This window comes from Ambystoma mexicanum, chromosome 4q, assembly GCF_040938575.1.
Source record: "Ambystoma mexicanum isolate Mex_15411 chromosome 4q, UKY_AmexF1_1, whole genome shotgun sequence".
NCBI lineage: Eukaryota > Metazoa > Chordata > Amphibia > Caudata > Ambystomatidae > Ambystoma > Ambystoma mexicanum.
The window spans coordinates 10,861,053-10,888,808 of NC_090928.1; positions in this window are offsets into that span (position 1 = coordinate 10,861,053).

The following is a 27,756-nucleotide window of genomic DNA, read 5'->3' on the forward strand; positions in this document are numbered from 1 at the left end:
ATCCAATTCCTTCCCATTCCAATCCTGAGACACTTCCGATAGCAGAGATGTGATATCTCAATGCTTATACCAAACCTGAGACCCTTCCTATAACATGAGATCGGATATCCAACTCCTTCCCGTTCCAAACCTGAGACCCTTCCTTTAGCATGAGATGTGATATCCAGCTCCTTCCCATTCCAATCCTGAGACACTTCCGATAGCATGAGATGTGATATCTCAATGCTTCTAATATCAAAACTGAAACCCTCCCTATAGCATGATATGTGATATCTAAGTCCTTCCCATTCCAATCCTAAGACCCTTCCTATAGCATGAGATGTGATATCTCAATGCTTCTACCAAACATGAGACCCTTCCTTTAGCATGAGATGTGATATCCAACTCCTTCCCATTCCAATCCTGAGACCCTTCCTATAGCATGAGATGTGATATCTCAATACTTCTAACACCAAACCTGAGATCCTTCCGATAACATGAGATGTGATATCCAAATCCTTCCCCTTCCAAACCTGAGACCCTCCCTTTAGCATGAGATGTGATATCCAACTCCTTCCCATTCCAATCCTGAGACCCTTCTGATAGCATGAGATGTGATATCTCAATGCCTCTAATACCAAACCTGAGATCCTACCTCTAACATGAAATGTGATATCCAACTCTTTCCCCTTCCAAACCTGAGAGCCTTCCTATAACATGAGATGTGATATCCAACTCCTTCCCATTCCAACCTCAGACCCTTCATATAGCATGAGATGTGATATCTCAATGCCTCTAATACCAAACCTGAGATCCTTCCTCTAACATGAAATGTGATATCCAACTCCTTCCCTTTCCAAACCTGAGAGCCTATCTATAGCATGAGATGTGATATCCAAGTCCTTCCCATTCCAATCCTTAGACCCTTCCTACAGCATGCAATATGATATCTCAATGATTCTAATAACAAACCTGAGACCCGTCCTATAACATGAGATGGGATATCCAACTCCTTCGCATTCCAATCCTGAGACACTTCCGATAGCAGAGATGTGATATCTCAATGCTTATACCAAACCTGAGACCCTTCCTATAACATGAGATGTGATATCCAACTCCTTCCCGTTCCAAACCTGAGACCCTTCCTTTAGCATGAGATGTGACATCCAGCTCCTTCCCATTCCAATCCTGAGACCCTTTCTATAGCATGAGATGTGATATCTCAATGCTTCTAATATCAAACTTGAGACCCTCCCAATAGCATGAGATGTGATATCCAAGTCCTTCCCATTCCAATCCTGAGACACTTCCTATAGCATGAGATGTGATATCTCAATGCTTCTAATACCAAACCTGAGACTCTTCCTATAACATGAGATGGGATATCCAACTCCTTCCCATTCCAATCCTGAGACTCTTCCGATAGCAGAGATGTGATATCTCAATGCTTATACCAAACCTGAGACCCTTCCTACGGCATGAGATGTCATATACAACTCCTTCCCATTCCAATCCTGAGACCCTTCCTATAGCATGAGATGTGATATCTCAATGCTTATACCAAACCTGAGACCCTTCCTATAGCATGAGATGTGATATCCAACTCCTTCCCATTCCAATCCTGAGACCCTTCCTATAGCATGAGATGTGATGTCTCAATGCTTCTAATACCAAACCTGAGATCCTACCTCTAACATGAAATGTGATATCCAACTCTTTCCCCTTCCAAACCTGAGAGCCTTCCTATAACATGAGATGTGATATCCAACTCCTTCCCATTCCAACCTCAGACCCTTCCTATAGCATGAGATGTGATATCTCAATGCCTCTAATACCAAACCTGAGATCCTTCCTCTAACATGAAATGTGATATCCAACTCCTTCCCATTCCAATCCTGAGACCCTTCCTATAGCATGAGATGTGATATCTCAATGCTTCTAATATCAAACTTGAGACCCTCCCAATAGCATGAGATGTGATATCCAAGTCCTTCCCATTCCAATCCTGAGACACTTCCTATAGCATGAGATGTGATATCTCAATGCTTCTAATACCAAACCTGAGACTCTTCCTATAACATGAGATGGGATATCCAACTCCTTCCCATTCCAATCCTGAGACTCTTCCGATAGCAGAGATGTGATATCTCAATGCTTATACCAAACCTGAGACCCTTCCTACGGCATGAGATGTCATATACAACTCCTTCCCATTCCAATCCTGAGACCCTTCCTATAGCATGAGATGTGATATCTCAATGCTTATACCAAACCTGAGACCCTTCCTATAGCATGAGATGTGATATCCAACTCCTTCCCATTCCAATCCTGAGACCCTTCCTATAGCATGAGATGTGATGTCTCAATGCTTCTAATACCAAACCTGAGATCCTTCCTATAACATGAGATGTGATATCCAACTCCTTCCATTCCAATCCTGAGACCCTTCCTATAGCATGAGATTTGATATCTCAATGCTTATACCAAACCTGAGACCCTTCCTATAGCATGAGATGTGATATCCAAGTCTTTCCCATTCCAATCCTTAGACCCTTCCTACAGCATGCAATATGATATCTCAATGATTCTAATAACAATCCTGAGACCCGTCCTATAACATGAGATGGGATATCCAATTCCTTCGCATTCCAATCCTGAGACACTTCCGATAGCAGAGATGTGGTATCTCAATGCTTATACCAAACCTGAGACCCTTCCTATAACATGAGATCGGATATCCAACTCCTTCCCGTTCCAAACCTGAGACCCTTCCTTTAGCATGAGATGTGATATCCAGCTCCTTCCCATTCCAATCCTGAGACACTTCCGATAGCATGAGATGTGATATCTCAATGCTTCTAATATCAAAACTGAAACCCTCCCTATAGCATGATATGTGATATCTAAGTCCTTCCCATTCCAATCCTGAGACCCTTCCTATAGCATGAGATGTGATATCTCAATGCTTCTACCAAACCTGAGACCCTTCCTTTAGCATGAGATGTGATATCCAACTCCTTCCCATTCCAACCTGAGACCCTTCCTATAGCATGAGAAGGGATATCCAACTCCTTCCCAATCCAATCCTGAGACCCTTCCGATAGCAGAGATGTGATATCTCAATGCTTATACCAAACCTGAGACCCTTCCTATGGCATGAGATGTGATATCCAACTCCTTCCATTTCAATCCTGAGACCCTTCCTATAGCATGAGATTTGATATCTCAATGCTTATACCAAACCTGAGACCCTTCCTATAGCATGAGATGTGATATCCAAGTCTTTCCCATTCCAATCCTTAGACCCTTCCTACAGCATGCAATATGATATCTCAATGATTCTAATAACAATCCTGAGACCCGTCCTATAACATGAGATGGGATATCCAATTCCTTCCCATTCCAATCCTGAGACACTTCCGATAGCAGAGATGTGATATCTCAATGCTTATACCAAACCTGAGACCCTTCCTATAACATGAGATCGGATATCCAACTCCTTCCCGTTCCAAACCTGAGACCCTTCCTTTAGCATGAGATGTGATATCCAGCTCCTTCCCATTCCAATCCTGAGACACTTCCGATAGCATGAGATGTGATATCTCAATGCTTCTAATATCAAAACTGAAACCCTCCCTATAGCATGATATGTGATATCTAAGTCCTTCCCATTCCAATCCTAAGACCCTTCCTATAGCATGAGATGTGATATCTCAATGCTTCTACCAAACCTGAGACCCTTCCTTTAGCATGAGATGTGATATCCAACTCCTTCCCATTCCAATCCTGAGACCCTTCCTATAGCATGAGATGTGATATCTCAATACTTCTAACACCAAACCTGAGATCCTTCCGATAACATGAGATGTGATATCCAAATCCTTCCCCTTCCAAACCTGAGACCCTCCCTTTAGCATGAGATGTGATATCCAACTCCTTCCCATTCCAATCCTGAGACCCTTCTGATAGCATGAGATGTGATATCTCAATGCCTCTAATACCAAACCTGAGATCCTACCTCTAACATGAAATGTGATATCCAACTCTTCCCCCTTCCAAACCTGAGAGCCTTCCTATAACATGAGATGTGATATCCAACTCCTTCCCATTCCAACCTCAGACCCTTCCTATAGCATGAGATGTGATATCTCAATGCCTCTAATACCAAACCTGAGATCCTTCCTCTAACATGAAATGTGATATCCAACTCCTTCCCTTTCCAAATCTGAGAGCCTATCTATAGCATGAGATGTGATATCCAAGTCCTTCCCATTCCAATCCTTAGACCCTTCCTACAGCATGCAATATGATATCTCAATGATTCTAATAACAAACCTGAGACCCGTCCTATAACATGAGATGGGATATCCAACTCCTTCGCATTCCAATCCTGAGACACTTCCGATAGCAGAGATGTGATATCTCAATGCTTATACCAAACCTGAGACCCTTCCTATAACATGAGATGTGATATCCAACTCCTTCCCGTTCCAAACCTGAGACCCTTCCTTTAGCATGAGATGTGACATCCAGCTCCTTCCCATTCCAATCCTGAGACCCTTCCTATAGCATGAGATGTGATATCTCAATGCTTCTAATATAAAACTTGAGACCCTCCCAATAGCATGAGATGTGATATCCAAGTCCTTCCCATTCCAATCCTGAGACACTTCCTATAGCATGAGATGTGATATCTCAATGCTTCTAATACCAAACCTGAGACTCTTCCTATAACATGAGATGGGATATCCAACTCCTTCCCATTCCAATCCTGAGACTCTTCCGATAGCAGAGATGTGATATCTCAATGCTTATACCAAACCTGAGACCCTTCCTACGGCATGAGATGTCATATACAACTCCTTCCCATTCCAATCCTGAGACCCTTCCTATAGCATGAGATGTGATATCTCAATGCTTATACCAAACCTGAGACCCTTCCTATAGCATGAGATGTGATATCCAACTCCTTCCCATTCCAATCCTGAGACCCTTCCTATAGCATGAGATGTGATGTCTCAATGCTTCTAATACCAAACCTGAGATCCTACCTCTAACATGAAATGTGATATCCAACTCTTTCCCCTTCCAAACCTGAGAGCCTTCCTATAACATGAGATGTGATATCCAACTCCTTCCCATTCCAACCTCAGACCCTTCCTATAGCATGAGATGTGATATCTCAATGCCTCTAATACCAAACCTGAGATCCTTCCTCTAACATGAAATGTGATATCCAACTCCTTCCCTTTCCAAACCTGAGAGCCTATCTATAGCATGAGGTGTGATATCCAAGTCCTTCCCATTCCAATCCTTAGACCCTTCCTACAGCATGCAATATGATATCTCAATGATTCTAATAACAAACCTGAGACCCGTCCTATAACATGAGATGGGATATCCAACTCCTTCGCATTCCAATCCTGAGACACTTCCGATAGCAGAGATGTGATATCTCAATGCTTATACCAAACCTGAGACCCTTCCTATAACATGAGATGTGATATCCAACTCCTTCCCGTTCCAAACCTGAGACCCTTCCTTTAGCATGAGATGTGACATCCAGCTCCTTCCCATTCCAATCCTGAGACCCTTCCTATAGCATGAGATGTGATATCTCAATGCTTCTAATATCAAACTTGAGACCCTCCCTATAGCATGAGATGTGATATCCAAGTCCTTCCCATTCCAATCCTGAGACACTTCCTATAGCATGAGATGTGATATCTCAATGCTTCTAATACCAAACCTGAGACTCTTCCTATAACATGAGATGGGATATCCAACTCCTTCCCATTCCAATCCTGAGACTCTTCCGATAGCAGAGATGTGATATCTCAATGCTTATACCAAACCTGAGACCCTTCCTACGGCATGAGATGTCATATACAACTCCTTCCCATTCCAATCCTGAGACCCTTCCTATAGCATGAGATGTGATATCTCAATGCTTATACCAAACCTGAGACCCTTCCTATAGCATGAGATGTGATATCCAACTCCTTCCCATTCCAATCCTGAGACCCTTCCTATAGCATGAGATGTGATGTCTCAATGCTTCTAATACCAAACCTGAGATCCTTCCTATAACATGAGATGTGATATCCAACTCCTTCCATTCCAATCCTGAGACCCTTCCTATAGCATGAGATTTGATATCTCAATGCTTATACCAAACCTGAGACCCTTCCTATAGCATGAGATGTGATATCCAAGTCTTTCCCATTCCAATCCTTAGACCCTTCCTACAGCATGCAATATGATATCTCAATGATTCTAATAACAATCCTGAGACCCGTCCTATAACATGAGATGGGATATCCAATTCCTTCGCATTCCAATCCTGAGACACTTCCGATAGCAGAGATGTGGTATCTCAATGCTTATACCAAACCTGAGACCCTTCCTATAACATGAGATCGGATATCCAACTCCTTCCCGTTCCAAACCTGAGACCCTTCATTTTGCATGAGATGTGATATCCAGCTCCTTCCCATTCCAATCCTGAGACACTTCCGATAGCATGAGATGTGATATCTCAATGCTTCTAATATCAAAACTGAAACCCTCCCTATAGCATGATATGTGATATCTAAGTCCTTCCCATTCCAATCCTGAGACCCTTCCTATAGCATGAGATGTGATATCTCAATGCTTCTACCAAACCTGAGACCCTTCCTTTAGCATGAGATGTGATATCCAACTCCTTCCCATTCCAACCTGAGACCCTTCCTATAGCATGAGAAGGGATATCCAACTCCTTCCCATTCCAAACCTGAGACCCTTCCTTTAGCATGAGATGTGATATCCAAATCCTTCACATTCCAATCCGGAGACCCTTCCTATAACATGAGATGTGATATCCAACTCCTTCCCAATCCAATCCTGAGACCCTTCCGATAGCAGAGATGTGATATCTCAATGCTTATACCAAACCTGAGACCCTTCCTATGGCATGAGATGTGATATCCAACTCCTTGCCATTCAAATCCTGAGACCCTCCCTATAACAAGAGATGTCATATCCAACTCCTTCCCATTCCAAACCTGAGACCCTTCCTTTAGCATGAGATGTGATATCTCAATGCTTCTAATACCAAACCTGAGACCCTTCCGATAGCATGAGATGTGATATCTCAATGCTTCAAAAACCAAACATGAGAACCATCCTATAACATGAGATGTGAAATCCAAATCCTTCCCTTCCCAAACCTGAGACTCTTCCTATAGCATGAGATGTGATATCTCAATGCTTCTAATACCAAACCTGAGACCCTTCCGATAGCATGAGATGTGATATCTCAATGCTTCAAAAACCAAACATGAGAACCATCCTATAACATGAGATGTGAAATCCAAATCCTTCCCTTCCCAATCCTGAGACACTTCCTATAGCATGAGATGTGATATCACAATGCTTCTAATACCAAATCTGAGACCCATCCTATAACATGAGATGTGATTTCCAAATCCTTCCCCTTCCAAACCTGAGACCCTTCCTTTAGCATGAGATGTGATATCCAGCTCCTCCCATTCCAATCCTGAGACCATTCCGATAGCATGAGATGTGATATCTCAATGCTTCTAATATCAAAACTGAGACCCTCCCTATAGCATGAGATGTGATATCTAAGTCCTTCCGATTCCAATCCTGAGACCCTTCCGATAGCAGAGATGTGATATTTCAATTCTTACACCAAACCTGAGACCCTTCCTATAGCATGAGATGTGATATCCAACTCCTTCCGATTCCAATCCTGAGACCCTTCCTATAGCATGAGATGTGATATCGCAATGCTTCTACCAAAACTGAGACCCTTCCTTTAGCATGAGATGTGATATCCAACTCCTTCCCATTCCAATCCTGAGACCCTTCCTATAGCATGAGATGTGATATCTCAATGCTTCTAATACCAAACCTGAGATCCTTCTGATAGCATGAGATGTGATATCTCAATGCTTCTAATACCAAACCTGAGATCCTTCCTATAACATGAGATGTGATATCCAAATCCTTTCCCTTCCAAACCTGAGACCCTCCCTTTAGCATGAGATGTGATATCCAACTCCTTCCCATTCCAATCCTGATACCCTTCTGATAGCATGAGATGTGATATCTCAATGCCTCTAATACCAAACCTGAGATCCTACCTCTAACATGAAATGTGATATCCAACTCCTTCCCTTTCCAAACCTGAGAGCCTTCCTACAGCATGAGATGTGATATCCAAGTCCTTCCCATTCCAATCCTGAGACCCTTCCTATAACATGAGATGTGATATCCAACTCTTTCCCATTCCAACCTGAGACCCTTCCTATAGCATGAGATGGGATATCCAACTCCTTCCAAATCCAATCCTGATACCCTTCCGATAGCATGAGATGTGATATCCCAATGCTTCTACAAAACCTGAGACCCATACCATGGCATGATGTGATATCAAACTCCCGTCCTATACCATGAGACTTGATATCTCAATGCTTCTAATACCAAACCTGAGACCGGTCCAATAACATGAGATGTGATATCCAAATCCTTCCCCTTCCGAACCTTAGACCCTTCCTTTATCATGAGATGTGATATCCAAGTCCTTCCCATTCCATTCCTGAGACCCTTCCTATAGCATGAGATGTGATATCTCAATGCTTCTAATACCAAACCTGAGACCCTTCCTATAACATGAGATGTGATATCCAAGTCCTTCCCATTCCAATCCTGAGACCCTTCCTATAGCATGAGATGTGATATCTCAATGCTTCTAATACCAAACCTGAGACCCTTCCTATAACATGAATTGTGATATCCAAGTCCTTCCCATTCCAATCCTGAGACCCTTCCGATAGCAGAGATGTGATATCTCAATGCTTATACCAAACCTGAGACCCTTCCGATAGCATGAGATGTGATATCTCAATGCTTCTAATACCAAACCTGAGATCCTTCATATAACATGAGATGTGATGTCCAAATCCTTCCCCTTCCAAATCTTAGACCCTTCCTTTATCATGAGATGTGATATCCAAGTCCTTCCCATTCCATTCCTGAGACCCTTCCTATAGCATGAGATGTGATATCTCAATGCTTCTAATACCAAACCTGAGACCCTTCCTATAACATGAGATGTGATATCCAAGTCCTTCCCATTCCAATCCTGAGACCCTTCCTATAGCATGAGATGTGATATCTCAATGCTTCTAATACCAAACCTGAGACTCTTCCTATAACATGAGATGGGACATCCAACTCCTTCCCATTCCAATCCTGAGACTCTTCCGATAGCAGAGATGTGATATCTCAATGCTTATACCAAACCTGAGACCCTTCCTACGGCATGAGATGTCATATACAACTCCTTCCCATTCCAATCCTGAGACCCTTCCTATAGCATGAGATGTGATATCTCAATGCTTATACCAAACCTGAGACCCTTCCTATAGCATGAGATGTGATATCCAACTCCTTCCCATTCCAATCCTGAGACCCTTCCTATAGCATGAGATGTGATGTCTCAATGCTTCTAATACCAAACCTGAGATCCTTCCTATAACATGAGATGTGATATCCAACTCCTTCCATTCCAATCCTGAGACCCTTCCTATAGCATGAGATTTGATATCTCAATGCTTATACCAAACCTGAGACCCTTCCTATATGTTAAGACGGATTTCTGAACTCTGTCCTGGCGGAGCAGAAGTTCAGAAGGCCAACCTAATTACTTGGAACAGGGTAACCTCTGGACAAGCCAGACCAATCAAGGTAGCGATCGCGGCGGTCAAGACTAGGTCTCAAGAGGGGTGAGGGTGACTGAAAGCCCGCAATGAGCACACAAAGCAAGAGCGCTTACAAACTACTCCAAACAGGTGTTATATCAAAAATATAAACACATTTATTTTAAGGCCTTTAAAACAACGACCGTAGCGAGAAAATCACAATAACACAGTATTAAGCCAACACATACCAAATCAACACAATATATATACAAATACACAGTCGCAAGCGTTTAAAGCACGAAATATGTAGTCCACCTGCAAGGGAAGGAAAACAGGCAGTGCGATAATGCTTTCGACTCAGTTCGCCTTCAGAGGCACCTAACTAGATGGAAGTCCAAGCCCTGCGAAGAGTGGAGCCTAATGCTCAATGTACCTGCACGCGCTGGTGCCAACGGGCAAAAGGAGAAGCTCTTCGGAGGAAGTCAGGCAGTTCGTGTTAGTGCACAGCAGAAGAAGAACAGGGTCCGCAACTCAAGCGCAGCCTCCACAGCGGGCAGAAGCAGAGCGCGAGTACGGGCGAAAAGGGTGCTGTTTTACACAGCGGGGAAAAGCAATGGGTTACTGCAGGAGGGCGACCAGATCCTAGATATACTACTCACCGGTCCCCGAAGCAAGCAGTCCCAGGCTTCTCCACGTTAGTTTTCAGCAGCTGGCAGGTTCAGAAGAGCAGGGAACGCTTTGTAGTCGTGTAGATCAAAAAGACGTCCCAATCGACGAAACCGGCACAGTTTGTTGCCGCAGCAGGACAACGGAGCGGCCGTGCGTATCTGAGTCAAGAGTACACTCCTCCCTTCAGACTTGGGAACGCCAAGGGCACGAAGTGTGGGAGAGTGACAAGGACTCGAGATACGGCACAACCTGGCGGCGGTTACAGAACAAGGCTCCCTTGTAAGCTGGTCAGTCAACTGGATGGCCCAGAGACGCTTCCGAAGGCTTACTTGGCGGGAGATGTTGTAGATGCCGGGAATAGCTGTTCCTGCTATTCCAAAGGTCGAAGCGCCAGTACAGGCCTTCTGGTTCGATCAAAGGAGGACAGTGGCTCTCAGGACGACAGCAGTGCAAAGGAGGATTCCTTCAGCGGGTCACCAGCGATTCCTCGGTCCAGCCTCTTGGTTGCAGGATACTTGGCTCCTGTATTCCTTCGTTCGTGAGAACTCAGGAGATCGACCTGGTAGTGGTGTTTCCAGCCCCCTCTTATCCACGGTTCCCTTCGCGCCAAAAACGGAGGGGGACCAATGGGAGATCCGCTCATCAAAACACATACCATACGTGGACCAATCACGGACCACGGTGGTCCCAGGCATTCACACCACCCTAGATGTGTATTGGGACCAGACATCCCAGCCCACACCCTGGAGGCACACATACGACATGTAGAAGCCTGCGAAAGCAACCACGTTTCGCGGGAAAGTACATGCCCAAATAAGGAAGGCCCCGGGTCGCTGGACCTGGGGAAGGTGAAGGGAGCAAGACGGACAGTGGACAGGACAAAGGAGCCTCGTGGTCTGGCCATTTTGGGGGAGCCAGGCCACCATTTTGGGTTCAGTGCAAAAACATGCTCAGAACGCCAAAAGGAGCTCAAAATATACAATACGATCGCTGCCACCATTCCAGTCCCTGAATGACTTGCACCGATCAAATACCATCCTAAAAGAGTATCTAGGGCCTGTAGAAGGCTAGAGACCCAAGAGAGCTGTAATTTAGCTTACTGTGCCCTCTTGTGTCGTGTTGCACTAAAGCTGCGACACGATAGAAGAAACTACGGGAAACAACGTTCCCCGATACTGACTGTCTTAAGGGCATGTCAGTTTCCCCGTAAGAAAGGAGCGAAAGCCCAGAGAAGTGCGGCAGAAGGCTGTACTTCTCTGGCAAAGTCAAGAACGAGGTTAAAAACAATAGCAAAAAGTTTAGGGGTTGCCACATGGAAGGAAATTTCCCTACAATAACGAAATCTTTCCTAACACTCGCCCCTCCCAGACTATGGACAGGGGGAACTAATCCACCCCTGGATGAGTCTCATGTTCAGGTCGGTTAAACATTCTGGACAACCCATCAGCATTGCTATGTTGGACACCTGGCCTATGCTCAATAGTGAAGTCGAAGCCTTGTAGACTTATGGACCACCTAAGCAACTTTGGATTCTCCCCCTTCATGTTCATTAGCCACTTTAACGGCTTATGGTCAGTTTGCACAGTGAAGTGGGTCCCATAGAGGTAGGGCCTCAGCTTCCTTAGGGCCCACACAACAGAGAAACATTCTTTCTCTACCGTGGACCATCTGAGCTCTCTGTCCTTAAGCTGGCGACTAATAAAACCGATAGGGTGTTCCTTACCCTTCTCATCTACTTGTGATAGTACAGCTCCTATCCCAGTGTCAGAGGCGTCCGTCTGCACGATAAAAGTTCTTTGATAATCAGGGGCCCTGAGGACAGGGGCCTGGCACAAGGAGTCTTTCAAGCCATTGAAGGCCTTCTCACACTCGTCAGTCCAAGTTACCTTCTTGGGTTTCTTCGGAGTTGTGAGGGCAGTCAGAGGAGCAGCTATGGTGCCATAGTCTGCCATAGAATTCTGGTAATACCCCGTGAGTCCTAAGAAGGCTCTCACTTGGGTTTGCGTAGTGGGGGTAGGCCAGTCTTGTACGGCTTGTACTTTACTGGGAAGAGGCTGTATCCTCCTTCCACCTACTTCATGTCCAAGGTAAACCACTGAGCCTTGTCCAATCTGGCATTTACTAGCCTTTATGGTCAAGTGGGCTTTCTGAAGAGCCTGGAGCACAATCCCGAGGTGTTTCACATGGTCTTCCCAGGTGGCACTGAAAACTGCGATATCGTCCAGATATGCGAGACAGAATTCGTCCAACCCATTCAACACATGATTCACAAGCCTCTGGAAAGTGGCAGGTGCATTCTTCAACCCGAACGGCATTACCCGGAATTGGTAAAGGCCGTCTGGTGTAGAAAATGCTGTCTTCTCCTTAGCATGTTCTGCTAACGCTATTTGCCAATAGCCAGCAGTAAGGTCAAACGTGCTGAGGTACTTGGAAGCACCCAAAGTATCCACCAGCTCATCTGTTCGAGGCAAGGGGTGTGCATCTGTCTTGGTGACAGCATTCAGAGCCCTGTAATCCACGCAGAACCTCAATTCAGAAGTGCCTGCCTTTGGAACCAAAACCACAGGGCTGGACCAAGGACTACTAGAGGGTTCAATCACCCCAAGGTCTAACATCTTGTTGACCTCGGTCTTAATATAAGACCGTACTTTATCCGACATCCTGTATCCCCTACTTTTGGTAGGTACACTGTCTCCTGTGTCAATGTTATGTTTGCACCAAGGTGTCAAACCAGGGGACTGTGAAAACAGGGGGGAAAACTGCCGAAGCAAACTTTTCACCTCCGCCTGCTGATCAGGAGTCAGGTGAGGGGCCACACGGACACCCTCAATGGAGCTATCTGAAGGACCGCCGTGGAACAGGTCGGGGAGAGGTTCTGACTCCTCTTCCTCAACGTCTGAAGCCAGTAGCAGTGCTGCGATTTCGACTCTTGGGACGAAAGCCTTCAGCCTATTCACGTGGAACACTTTTGGAGCCTGTCCAGGCCTTCCAAGGTCCACTAAATAGTTCACCTCACCCAGGGGCTCCACCACTGTGTAAGGGCCTGACCATTTGTCCTGTAAAGCGCGAGGCCTTATAGGATTCATGATCAGGACTTGCTGACCAGGTGTAAAGTTGATGAGGGAAGCTTTCTGGTCGTACCAATGTTTCACCAGCGCTTGCCCTGCCTTCAATTTATCACTAGCCAAGCCCATCAGAAGTACCATCCGTTTTCTGAGCCCTAGCACATAATCAACTACGTTGGTAGTAACAGGGGGAGTGGGCATCTCCCATCCCTCCTTGACGATGGCTAAGGGTCCCCGTACGGGATGACCGAACAGAAGTTCGAAGGGGCTGAAGCCAACACCCTCCTGTGGTACCTCTCGGTAGGCAAACAACAAGCATGGTAAAAGAAGATCCCATTTCCTTCTCTGAGGCTCCTCCAGAGCCCCAATCATGCTTTTTAACGTTCTGTTGAAACGTTCCACCAGACCATTGGTCTGGGGGTGGTATGCAGAAGAGAACTTGTAGGTGACCCCACATTCTTTCCACATAGCCTGCATATACTTCGACATAAAGTTGCTGCCACGATCTGACACAACTTCTTTAGGGAAGCCAACCCTAGTGAATATGCCGAGTAACGCTTTTGCAACTGACTTGGCAGTTACAGTTTTTAATGGGATGGCCTCAGGATACCTGGTTGCATGGTCGACCAGCACCAGGATAAACCTATTGCCCGAGGATGTTTGCGGGTCAAGGGGACCGACGATGTCGATCCCTACCCTTTCGAATGGTACCCCCACAACTGGGAGCGGTACCAACGGAGCTTGGATTGTCGCGCCAACCTTCCCAGACAACTGGCAGGAGGCGCAACTCCTGCAGTGACTTTCTACTTGCACCCCCATCTTGGGCCAGTAGAAGTGCATGGATAACCTTTGCTTGGTCCTCTTCATACCAAGGTGACCAGCAAGGGGAACTTCATGCGCCAACTGCAGGAGGAAGGGCCTAACAGCAAGGGGAACCACCAACCTCCTATGGTCTCCTTCTGTAGACTCTGTGGGCTCGCTATACAGGAGTCCACCTTCCCAATAAATCCTATGCGTCCCATGAGGTTCACCCTCAAGCTGGGAGCAGGCCTGTCTCCTTAGGCCTTCCAGAGATGGGCACTCACGTTGGCCTTTACTGAATTCATCCCTATCAGGACCTCCTTCAACTAACAAGTCTTTTAGTTCAGGATGATCGTTGGGGTCGAATACTTCAGGCATCGCCACTTCCTCGTCAGGCTCGGGCGATCGACCAACTTCCTCCACCGCAGTGGTAGGCGAGCTCGGGGGAATATTTTCTTTCCCTCGTCGTGACTTGTTGACTCCTTTCGCCTTGGGTTTCCCCTTTGGCTGGGGCGGCGTATTGGACTTGGCCAATGCTGCCCGTGCTTGAGACCGTGTGTAGGGTCGTTCGGCAGTGTCTCCTACGAGCCCTAGAGCTCTGAGATCATTACCTAGTAAGACCTTTCCCGGGACGTTTCTCTGAATGCTCACTGGAATCCTAACTGCTGTACCATTTAAAGTAAGATTTACAGGGATCACGGGAAACATACGGAGGGGGCCGTCAGCCAACTTAGTGGGCATCAGAGTAGCTCTGGCAACTTCCTCTGAGTCTACCAAGGTAGAATCCACTACAGTGCGACTGCACCCACTATCCCTAAGAGCTGGAGTATCTACTCCATTGATCAGCACACTGTCTTTAAAGTAGTGCTTGGTATTATCTGGAATCCTAGCATACGCCTCTGCGACTTTAGGCTCCCAGGAACCCAGGGACACTAAAACTACCTCAGCCTCTATTCCGCTGGGAAATGAGTCTGAGGAGAAGGATGCTCCTGTAATCTCTTCTTCCTCGTAGGAGGAGAAGGCCAGATTAGCGGAGTGGACCCCCAAAGGTCTAACCTTACAACGGGGATCCCCCTTCACATGGTCAGTTGCTCCACAAGCAAAACAAGCTCCCATGGGTCTGTTTACGTAGGGAGGCTTATTGTAACCGGAGTTCTGTTTCGGAGGCTGACCTCCACTACCCTGTGAGTTCTCTTGTGTCTTACCCTTGTTTTTCTTTTTTTGGCCCTTTTGGGAAGAAGATTTAGCAGATTCCCCACCCTCCATATCTTTGGACTTTTTCCCCTCCTCCTGCTTACCAGGATGAGTTTTGTCCTTATGGGACACTCGATGTGACACCCATAAGTCCGCTGCCATGGCCAGCTTCTTAGGATCTATCTCCTTCGAATCGGCCAAATGCTGCTTAAGCTCCGGGGAAGAAGAAGCAAAAATGTGTTCCAGCATGACAAGATTTATCATGCCGGCGAAGGTTGAAACCTTATAGCCTTCGACCCAGCCAGTTAAGTTTTTCAAAGATTCAGTGACATAAGATACCCAAGTACCACCTTCCTTTTTCTTATACTCTCGAAAACGCTTTAAATATTGGGCCGGAGTCTTCCCAAATTTTAAAATGAGAGTCTGCTTCAACATTGCGAAATCAGCTCGCTCAGCCTTCGACATCTCCATAATGGCACTACAGCCAGAATGGGGCAGTCTACTGAGCAACCACGCAATCTTGTCAGCATTGTCAACTTTCTGAACTTCGCATGCATACTCAAACGCATTCAGCCAGTCCATAATGTCATTCCGTTCCTCATACACACTGAGCAGATCTTTTGGAAACCGTGGATGAGAGGAGGCCCCAGACCCATGTCCAGGACCCGTGGACCCATTTGCAACCTGAAGCTTGGCCAGTTCCAACTGGTGATCCCTGTCTTTTTGTTTTTCTGCCTGTTCGATTTTCAGTTTGGCTATGCTGAATTCAAGCTCCTGCTGCCTAAACCGCAGCTCTTGCTTCTTGAATTCAAGCCTAGCCTCCCCATCAGCACTGGCAGAGGAAACATTAGACATCTCGTCCTCCCTGTCCTCGTGGTCGCGGTGGAACAGTGCGGCGACAGAACCGTCGGTTCTGCCAGTGAGAGCAGCCCCACCACCTTCCGCACTGTCCTCAGAAGTAATAGCGTCAAGCTGCGCTTCTTGCCACGCCACGATTCTTTGGATCATTTCCAATTTTGTGCCTTGAGAGGAAACACCTCTCTCCGCACACATCTTTTTCAGCGTTTCTGATTTGGAAGCATTTAAAGTTAACAACGTACTTGTTTCCATACTGTGTGATAGGACTATGGCCTTTTTAAAGTTATATTACAACAATTCACTACGTGTACTGTTTGGAATAACCAGAAATGCCCTAGCCCGTGCGCAACACCGGATACCTTCAGTCGTATCCCACCGCTGTACACCAATTTGTTAAGACGGATTTCTGAACTCTGTCCTGGCGGAGCAGAAGTTCAGAAGGCCAACCTAATTACTTGGAACAGGGTAACCTCTGGACAAGCCAGACCAATCAAGGTAGCGATCGCGGCGGTCAAGACTAGGTCTCAAGAGGGGTGAGGGTGACTGAAAGCCCGCAATGAGCACACAAAGCAAGAGCGCTTACAAACTACTCCAAACAGGTGTTATATCAAAAATATAAACACATTTATTTTAAGGCCTTTAAAACAACGACCGTAGCGAGAAAATCACAATAACACAGTATTAAGCCAACACATACCAAATCAACACAATATATATACAAATACACAGTCGCAAGCGTTTAAAGCACGAAATATGTAGTCCACCTGCAAGGGAAGGAAAACAGGCAGTGCGATAATGCTTTCGACTCAGTTCGCCTTCAGAGGCACCTAACTAGATGGAAGTCCAAGCCCTGCGAAGAGTGGAGCCTAATGCTCAATGTACCTGCACGCGCTGGTGCCAACGGGCAAAAGGAGAAGCTCTTCGGAGGAAGTCAGGCAGTTCGTGTTAGTGCACAGCAGAAGAAGAACAGGGTCCGCAACTCAAGCGCAGCCTCCACAGCGGGCAGAAGCAGAGCGCGAGTACGGGCGAAAAGGGTGCTGTTTTACACAGCGGGGAAAAGCAATGGGTTACTGCAGGAGGGCGACCAGATCCTAGATATACTACTCACCGGTCCCCGAAGCAAGCAGTCCCAGGCTTCTCCACGTTAGTTTTCAGCAGCTGGCAGGTTCAGAAGAGCAGGGAACGCTTTGTAGTCGTGTAGATCAAAAAGACGTCCCAATCGACGAAACCGGCACAGTTTGTTGCCGCAGCAGGACAACGGAGCGGCCGTGCGTATCTGAGTCAAGAGTACACTCCTCCCTTCAGACTTGGGAACGCCAAGGGCACGAAGTGTGGGAGAGTGACAAGGACTCGAGATACGGCACAACCTGGCGGCGGTTACAGAACAAGGCTCCCTTGTAAGCTGGTCAGTCAACTGGATGGCCCAGAGACGCTTCCGAAGGCTTACTTGGCGGGAGATGTTGTAGATGCCGGGAATAGCTGTTCCTGCTATTCCAAAGGTCGAAGCGCCAGTACAGGCCTTCTGGTTCGATCAAAGGAGGACAGTGGCTCTCAGGACGACAGCAGTGCAAAGGAGGATTCCTTCAGCGGGTCACCAGCGATTCCTCGGTCCAGCCTCTTGGTTGCAGGATACTTGGCTCCTGTATTCCTTCGTTCGTGAGAACTCAGGAGATCGACCTGGTAGTGGTGTTTCCAGCCCCCTCTTATCCACGGTTCCCTTCGCGCCAAAAACGGAGGGGGACCAATGGGAGATCCGCTCATCAAAACACATACCATACGTGGACCAATCACGGACCACGGTGGTCCCAGGCATTCACACCACCCTAGACTCTCTGGCACCCAGGATGTGTATTGGGACCAGACATCCCAGCCCACACCCTGGAGGCACACATACGACATGTAGAAGCCCGCGAAAGCAACCACGTTTCGCGGGAAAGTACATGCCCAAATAAGGAAGGCCCCGGGTCGCTGGACCTGGGGAAGGTGAAGGGAGCAAGACGGACAGTGGACAGGACAAAGGAGCCTCGTGGTCTGGCCATTTTGGGGGAGCCAGGCCACCATTTTGGGTTCAGTGCAAAAACGTGCTCAGAACGCCAAAAGGAGCTCAAAATATACAATACGATCGCTGCCACCATTCCAGTCCCTGAATGACTTGCACCGATCAAATACCATCCTAAAAGAGTATCTAGGGCCTGTAGAAGGCTAGAGACCCAAGAGAGCTGTAACTTAGCTTACTGTGCCCTCTTGTGTCGTGTTGCACTAAAGCTGCGACACGATAGAAGAAACTACGGGAAACAACGTTCCCCGATACTGACTGTCTTAAGGGCATGTCAGTTTCCCCGTAAGAAAGGAGCGAAAGCCCAGAGAAGTGCGGCAGAAGGCTGTACTTCTCTGGCAAAGTCAAGAACGAGGTTAAAAACAATAGCAAAAAGTTTAGGGGTTGCCACATGGAAGGAAATTTCCCTACAATAACGAAATCTTTCCTAACACTATAGCATGAGATGTGATATCCAAGTCTTTCCCATTCCAATCCTTAGACCCTTCCTACAGCATGCAATATGATATCTCAATGATTCTAATAACAATCCTGAGACCCGTCCTATAACATGAGATGGGATATCCAATTCCTTCGCATTCCAATCCTGAGACACTTCGGATAGCAGAGATGTGGTATCTCAATGCTTATACCAAACCTGAGACCCTTCCTATAACATGAGATCGGATATCCAACTCCTTCCCGTTTCAAACCTGAGACCCTTCCTTTAGCATGAGATGTGATATCCAGCTCCTTCCCATTCCAATCCTGAGACACTTCCGATAGCATGAGATGTGATATCTCAATGCTTCTAATATTAAAACTGAAACCCTCCCTATAGCATGATATGTGATATCTAAGTCCTTCCCATTCCAATCCTGAGACCCTTCCTATAGCATGAGATGTGATATCTCAATGCTTCTACCAAACCTGAGACCCTTCCTTTAGCATGAGATGTGATATCCAACTCCTTCCCATTCCAACCTGAGACCCTTCCTATAGCATGAGAAGGGATATCCAACTCCTTCCCAATCCAATCCTGAGACCCTTCCGAGAGCAGAGATGTGATATCTCAATGCTTATACCAAACCTGAGACCCTTCCTATGGCATGAGATGTGATATCCAACTCTTTGCCATTCAAATCCTGAGATCCTCCCTATAACACGAGATGTCATATCCAACTCCTTCCCATTCCAAACCTGAGACCCTTCCTTTAGCATGAGATGTGATATCCAAATCCTTCACATTCCAATCCGGAGACCCTTCCTATAACATGAGATGTGATATCCAACTCCTTCCCAATCCAATCCTGAGACCCTTCCGATAGCAGAGATGTGATATCTCAATGCTTATACCAAACCTGAGACCCTTCCTATGGCATGAGATGTGATATCCAACTCCTTGCCATTCAAATCCTGAGACCCTCCCTATAACAAGAGATGTCATATCCAACTCCTTCCCATTCCAAACCTGAGACCCTTCCTTTAGCATGAGATGTGATATCTCAATGCTTCTAATACCAAACCTGAGACCCTTCCGATAGCATGAGATGTGATATCTCAATGCTTCAAAAACCAAACATGAGAACCATCCTATAACATGAGATGTGAAATCCAAATCCTTCCCTTCCCAAACCTGAGACTCTTCCTATAGCATGAGATGTGATATCTCAATGCTTCTACCAAACCTGAAACCCTTCCTATAGCATGAGATGTGATATCCAACTCCTTCCCATTCCAATCCTGAGACACTTCCTATAGCATGAGATGTGATATCACAATGCTTCTAATACCAAACCTGAGACCCATCCTATAACATGAGATGTGATATCCAAATCCTTCCCCTTCCAAACCTGAGACCCTTCCTTTAGCATGAGATGTGATATCCAGCTCCTCCCATTCCAATCCTGAGACCCTTCCGATAGCATGAGATGAGATATCTCAATGCTTCTAATATCAAAACTGAGACCCTCCCTATAGCATGAGATGTGATATCTAAGTCCTTCCGATTCCAATCCTGAGACCCTTCCGATAGCAGAGATGTGATATTTCAATTCTTACACCAAACCTGAGACCCTTCCTATAGCATGAGATGTGATATCCAACTCCTTCCGATTCCAATCCTGAGACCCTTCCTATAGCATGAGATGTGATATCGCAATGCTTCTACCAAAACTGAGACCCTTCCTTTAGCATGAGATGTGATATCCAACTCCTTCCCATTCCAATCCTGAGACCCTTCCTATAGCATGAGATGTGATATCTCAATGCTTCTAATACCAAACCTGAGATCCTTCTGATAGCATGAGATGTGATATCTCAATGCTTCTAATGCCAAACCTGAGATCCTTCCTATAACATGAGATGTGATATCCAAATCCTTTCCCTTCCAAACCTGAGACCCTCCCTTTAGCATGAGATGTGATATCCAACTCCTTCCCATTCCAATCCTGATACCCTTCTGATAGCATGAGATGTGATATCTCAATGCCTCTAATACCAAACCTGAGATCCTACCTCTAACATGAAATGTGATATCCAACTCCTTCCCTTTCCAAACCTGAGAGCCTTCCTACAGCATGAGATGTGATATCCAAGTCCTTCCCATTCCAATCCTGAGACCCTTCCTATAACATGAGATGTGATATCCAACTCTTTCCCATTCCAACCTGAGACCCTTCCTATAGCATGAGATGGGATATCCAACTCCTTCCAAATCCAATCCTGATACCCTTCCGATAGCATGAGATGTGATATCCCAATGCTTCTACAAAACCTGAGACCCATACCATGGCATGATGTGATATCAAACTCCCGTCCTATACCATGAGACTTGATATCTCAATGCTTCTAATACCAAACTTGAGACCGGTCCAATAACATGAGATGTGATATCCAAATCCTTCCCCTTCCGAACCTTAGACCCTTCCTTTATCATGAGATGTGATATCCAAGTCCTTCCCATTCCATTCCTGAGACCCTTCCTATAGCATGAGATGTGATATCTCAATGCTTCTAATACCAAACCTGAGACCCTTCCTATAACATGAGATGTGATATCCAAGTCCTTCCCATTCCAATCCTGAGACCCTTCCTATAGCATGAGATGTGATATCTCAATGCTTCTAATACCAAACCTGAGACCCTTCCTATAACATGAATTGTGATATCCAAGTCCTTCCCATTCCAATCCTGAGACCCTTCCGATAGCAGAGATGTGATATCTCAATGCTTATACCAAACCTGAGACCCTTCCGATAGCATGAGATGTGATATCTCAATGCTTCTAATACCAAACCTGAGATCCTTCATATAACATGAGATGTGATGTCCAAATCCTTCCCCTTCCAAATCTTAGACCCTCCCTTTAGCATGAGATGTGATATCCAACTCCTTCCCATTCCAATCCTGAGACCCTTCTGATAGCATGAGATGTGATATCTCAATGCCTCTAATACCAAACCTGAGATCCTACCTCTACATGAAATGTGATATCCAACTCCTTCCCCTTCCAACCCTGAGAGCCTTCCTATAGAATGAGATGTGATATCCAAGTCCTTCCCATTCCAATCCTGAGACCCTTCCTATAACATGAGATGTGATATCCAACTCCTTCACATTCCAACCTTAGGCCCTTCCTATAGCATGAGATGGGATATCCAACTCCTTCCAAATCCAATCCCGATACCCTTCTGATAGCATGAGATGTGATATCCCAATGCTTCTACAAAACCTGAGACCCATACAATGGCATGAGATGTGATATCAAACTCCTTCCCATTCCAATCCTGAGACCCTTCCTATAGCTTGAGATGTGATATCCAACTCCTTCCCATTCCAATTCTGAGACCCGTCCTATACCATGAGACTTGATATCTCAATGCTTCTAATACCAAACCTGAGACCGGTCCTATAACATGAGATGTGATACCCAAATCCTTCCCCTTCCAAACCTTAGACCCTTCCTATAGCATGAGATGTGATATCTCAATGCTTCTAATACCAAACCTGAGATCCTTCCTATAACATGAGATGTGATATCCAACTCCTTCCCATTCCAATCCTGAGACACTTCCTATAGCATGAGATGTGATATCTCACTGCTTATACCAAACCTGAGACCCTTCCTATAGCATGAGATGTGATATCCAACTCCTTCACATTCCAATCCTGAGACCCTTCCTATAGCATGAGATGTGATATCTCAATTTTTCTAATATCAAACTTTAGAGCCTCCCTATAGCATGAGATGTGATATCCAAGTCCTTCCCATTCCAATCCTGAGACACTTCCTATAGCATGAGATGTGATATCTCAAAGCTTCTAATACCAAACCTGAGACTCTTCCTATAACATGAGATGGGATATCCAACTCCTTCCCATTCCAATCCTGAGACCCTTCCGATAGCAGAGATGTGATATCTCAATGCTTATACCAAACCTGAGACCCTTCCTACGGCATGAGATGTCATATACAACTCCTTCCCATTCCAATCCTGAAACCCTTCCTATAGCATGAGATGTGATATCTCAATGCTTATACCAAACCTGAGACCCTTCCTATAGCATGAGATGTGATATCCAACTCCTTCCCATTCCAATCCTGAGACCCTTCCTATAGCATGAGATGTGATATCTCAATGCTTATACCAAACCTGAGACCCTTCCTACGGCATGAGATGTCATATACAACTCCTTCCCATTCCAATCCTGAGACCCTTCCTATAGCATGAGATGTGATATCTCAATGCTTATACCAAACCTGAGACCCTTCCTATAGCATGAGATGTGATATCAAACTCCTTCCCATTCCAATCCTGAGACCCTTCCTATAGCATGAGATGTGATATCTCAATGCTTCTACCAAACCTGAGACCCTTCCTTTAGCATGAGATGTGATATCCAACTCCTTCCCATTCCAATCCTGAGACCCTTCCTATAGCATGAGATGTGATATCTCAATACTTCTAATACCAAACCTGAGATCCTTCCGATAACATGAGATGTGATATCCAAATCCTTCCCCTTCCAAACCTGAGACCCTTCTGATAGCATGAGATGTGATATCTCAATGCTTCTAATACCAATCCTGAGATCCTTCCAATAGCATGAGATGTGATATCTCAATGCTTCTAATACCAAACCTGAGATCCTTCCTATAACATGAGATGTGATATCCAAATCCTTCCCCTTCCAAACCTGAGACCCTCCCTTTAGCATGAGATGTGATATCCAACTCCTTCCCATTCCAATTCTGAGCCCCTTCCTATACCATGAGACTTGATATCCAACTCCTTCCCATTCCAATTCTGAGCCCCTTCCTATACCATGAGACTTGATATCTCAATGCTTCTAATACCAAACCTGAGACCCGTCCTATAACATGAGATGTGATATCCAAGTCCTTCCCATTCCAATCCTGAGACCCTTCCTATAGCTTGAGATGTGACATCCAACTCCTTCCCATTCCAATTCTGATCCCCTTCCTATACCATGAGACTTGATATCTCAATGCTTCTAATACCAAACCTGAGTCCCGTCCTATAACATGAGATGTGATATCCAAATCCTTCCCCTTCCAAACCTTAGACCCTTCCTTTATCATGAGATGTGATATCCAACTCCTTCCCATTCAAATCCTGAGACCCTTCCGATATCATGAGATGCAATATCTCAATGCTTCTAATATCAAACTTGAGACCCTCCCTATAGCATGAGATGTGATATCCAAGTCCTTCCCATTCCAATCATGAGACCCTTCCTATAGCATGAGATGTGATATCTCAATGCTTCTAATACCAAACCTGTGACCCTTCCTATAACATGAGATTGGAATATCCAACTCCTTCCCATTCCAATCCTGAGACCCTTCCGATAGCAGAAATGTGATATCTCAATTCTTATACCAAACCTGAGATCCTTCCTATAACATGAGATGTGATATCCAACTCCTTCCCATTCCAATCCTGAGACCCTTCCGATAGCAGAAATGTGATATCTCAATTCTTATACCAAACCGGAGATCCTTCCTATAACATGAGATGTGATATCCAACTCCTTCCCATTCCAATCCTGAGACACTTCCTATAGCATGAGATGTGATATCTCACTGCTTATACCAAACCTGAGACCCTTCCTATAGCATGAGATGTGATATCCAACTCCTTCCCATTCCAATCTTGAGACCCTTCCTATAGCATGAGATGTGATATCTCAATGCTTCTAATATCAAACTTGAGAGCCTCCCTATAGCATGAGATGTGATATCCAAGTCCTTCCCATTCCAATCCTGAGAAACTTCCTATAGCATGAGATGTGATATCTCAATGCTTCTAATACCAAACCTGAGACTCTTCCTATAACATGAGATGGGATATCCACCTCCTTCTCATTCCAATCCTGAGACCCTTCCGATAGCAGAGATGTGATATCTCAATGCTTATACCAAACCTGAGACCCTTCCTACGGCATGAGATGTCATATACAACTCCTTCCCATTCCAATCCTGAGACCCTTCCTATAGCATGAGATGTGATATCTCAATGCTTATACCAAACCTGAGACCCTTCCTATAGCATGAGATGTGATATCCAACTCCTTCCCATTCCAATCCTGAGACCCTTCCTATAGCATGAGATGTGATATCTCAATGCTTATACCAAACCTGAGACCCTTCCTACGGCATGAGATGTCATATACAACTCCTTCCCATTCCAATCCTGAGACCCTTCCTATAGCATGAGATGTGATATCTCAATGCTTATACCATACCTGAGACCCTTCCTACAGCATGAGATGTGATATCCAACTCCTTCCCATTCCAATCCTGAGACCCTTCCTATAGCATGAGATGTGATATCTCAATGCTTATACCAAACCTGAGACCCTTCCTATAACATGAGATGGGATATCCAACTCCTTCCCATTCCAATCCTGAGACACTTCCGATAGCAGAGATGTGATATCTCAATACTTATACCAGACCTTAGACCCTTCCTATAACATGAGATCGGATATCCAACTCCTTCCCGTTCCAAACCTGAGACCCTTCCTTTAGCATGAGATGTGATATCCAGCTCCTTCCCATTCCAATCCTGAGACACTTCCGATAGCATGAGATGTGATATCTCAATGCTTCTAATATCAAAACTGAAACCCTCCCTATAGCATGATATGTGATATCTAAGTCCTTCCCATTCCAATCCTGAGACCCTTCCTATAGCATGAGATGTGATATCTCAATGCTTCTACCAAACATAAAACCCTTCCATTAGCATGAGATGTGATATCCAACTCCTTCCCATTCCAATCCTGAGACCCTTCCTATAGCATGAGATGTGATATCTCAATACTTCTAATACCAAACCTGAGATCCTTCCGATAACATGAGATGTGATATCCAAATCCTTCCCCTTCCAAACCTGAGACCCTCCCTTTAGCATGAGATGTGATAACCAACTCCTTCCCATTCCAATCCTGAGACCCTTCTGATAGCATGAGATGTGATATCTCAATGCTTCTAATACCAAACCTGAGATCCTTCCGATAGCATGAGATGTGATATCTCAATGCTTCTAATACTAAACCTGAGATCCTTCCTATAACATGAGATGTGATATCCAAATCCTTCCCCTTCCAATTCTGAGACCCTCCCTTTAACATGAGATGTGATATCCAACTCCTTCCCATTCCAATCCTGAGACCCTTCTGATAGCATGAGATGTGATATCTCAATGCCTCTAATACCAAACCTGAGATCCTACCTCTAACATGAAATGTGATATCCAACTCTTTCCCCTTCCAAACCTGAGAGCCTTCCTATAACATGAGATGTGATATCCAACTCCTTCCCATTCCAACCTGAGACCCTTCCTATAGCATGAGATGTGATATCTCAATGCCTCTAATACCAAACCTGAGATCCTTCCTCTAACATGAAATGTGATATCCAACTCCTTCCCTTTCCAAACCTGAGAGCCTATCTATAGCATGAGATGTGATATCCAAGTCCTTCCCATTCCAATCCTTAGACCCTTCCTACAGCATGCAATATGATATATCAATGATTCTAATAACAAACCTGAGACCCGTCCTATAACATGAGATGGGATATCCAAGTCCTTCCCATTCCAATCCTGAGACACTTCCGATAGCAGAGATGTGATATCTCAATGCTTATACCAAACCTGAGACCCTTCCTATAACATGAGATGTGATATCCAACTCCTTCCCGTTCCAAACCTGAGACTCTTCCTTTAGCATGAGATGTGATATCCAGCTCCTTCCCATTCCAATCCTGAGACACTCACGATAGCATGAGATGTGATATCTCAATGCTTCTAATATCAAAACTGAGACCCTCCCTATAGTATGATATGTAATATCTAAGTCCTTCCCATTCCAATCCTGAGACCCTTCCTATAGCATGAGATGTGATATCTCAATGCTTCTACCAAACCTGAGACCCTTCCTTTAGCATGAGATGTGATATCCAACTGCTTCCCATTCCAATCCTGAGACCCTTCCTATAGCATGAGATGTGATATCTCAATACTTCTAATACCAAACCTGAGATCCTTCCGATAACATGAGATGTGATATCCAAATCCTTCCCCTTCCAAACCTGAGACCCTCCCTTTAGCATGAGATGTAATATCCAACTCCTTCCCATTCCAATCCTGAGACCCTTCTGATAGCATGAGATGTGATATCTCAATGCTTCTAATACCAAACCTGAGACCCTTCCTACAGCATGCGATGTGATATCTCAATGCTTCTAATATCAAACCTGAGACCCGTCCTATAACATGAGATGGGATATCCAACTCCTTCCCGTTCCAAACCTGACACCCTTCCTATAGCATGAGATGTGATATCCAATTCCTTCCCATCCCAATCCTGAGACACCTCTGATAGCACAGATGTGATATCTCAATGCTTATACCAAACCTGAGACTCTTCCTATAACATGGGATGTGATATCCAACTCCTTCCCGTTCCAAACCTGAGACCCTTCCTATAGCATGAGATGTGATATCCAACTCCTTCCCGTTCCAAACCTGAGACCCTTCCTTTAGCATGAGATGTGATATCCAGCTCCTTCCCATTCCAATCCTGAGACACTTCCGATAGCATGAGATGTGATATCTCAATGCTTCTAATATCAAAAATGAGACCCTCCCTATAGCATGATATGTGATATCTAAGTCCTTCCCATTCCAATCCTGAGACCCTTCCTATAGCATGAGATGTGATATCTCAATGCTTCTACCAAACCTGAGACCCTTCCTTTAGCATGAGATGTGATATCCAACTCCTTCCCATTCCAATCCTGAGACCCTTCCTATAGCCTGAGATGTGATATCTCAATACTTCTAATACCAAACCTGAGATCCTTCCGATAACATGAGATGTGATATCCAAATCCTTCCCCTTCCAAACCTGA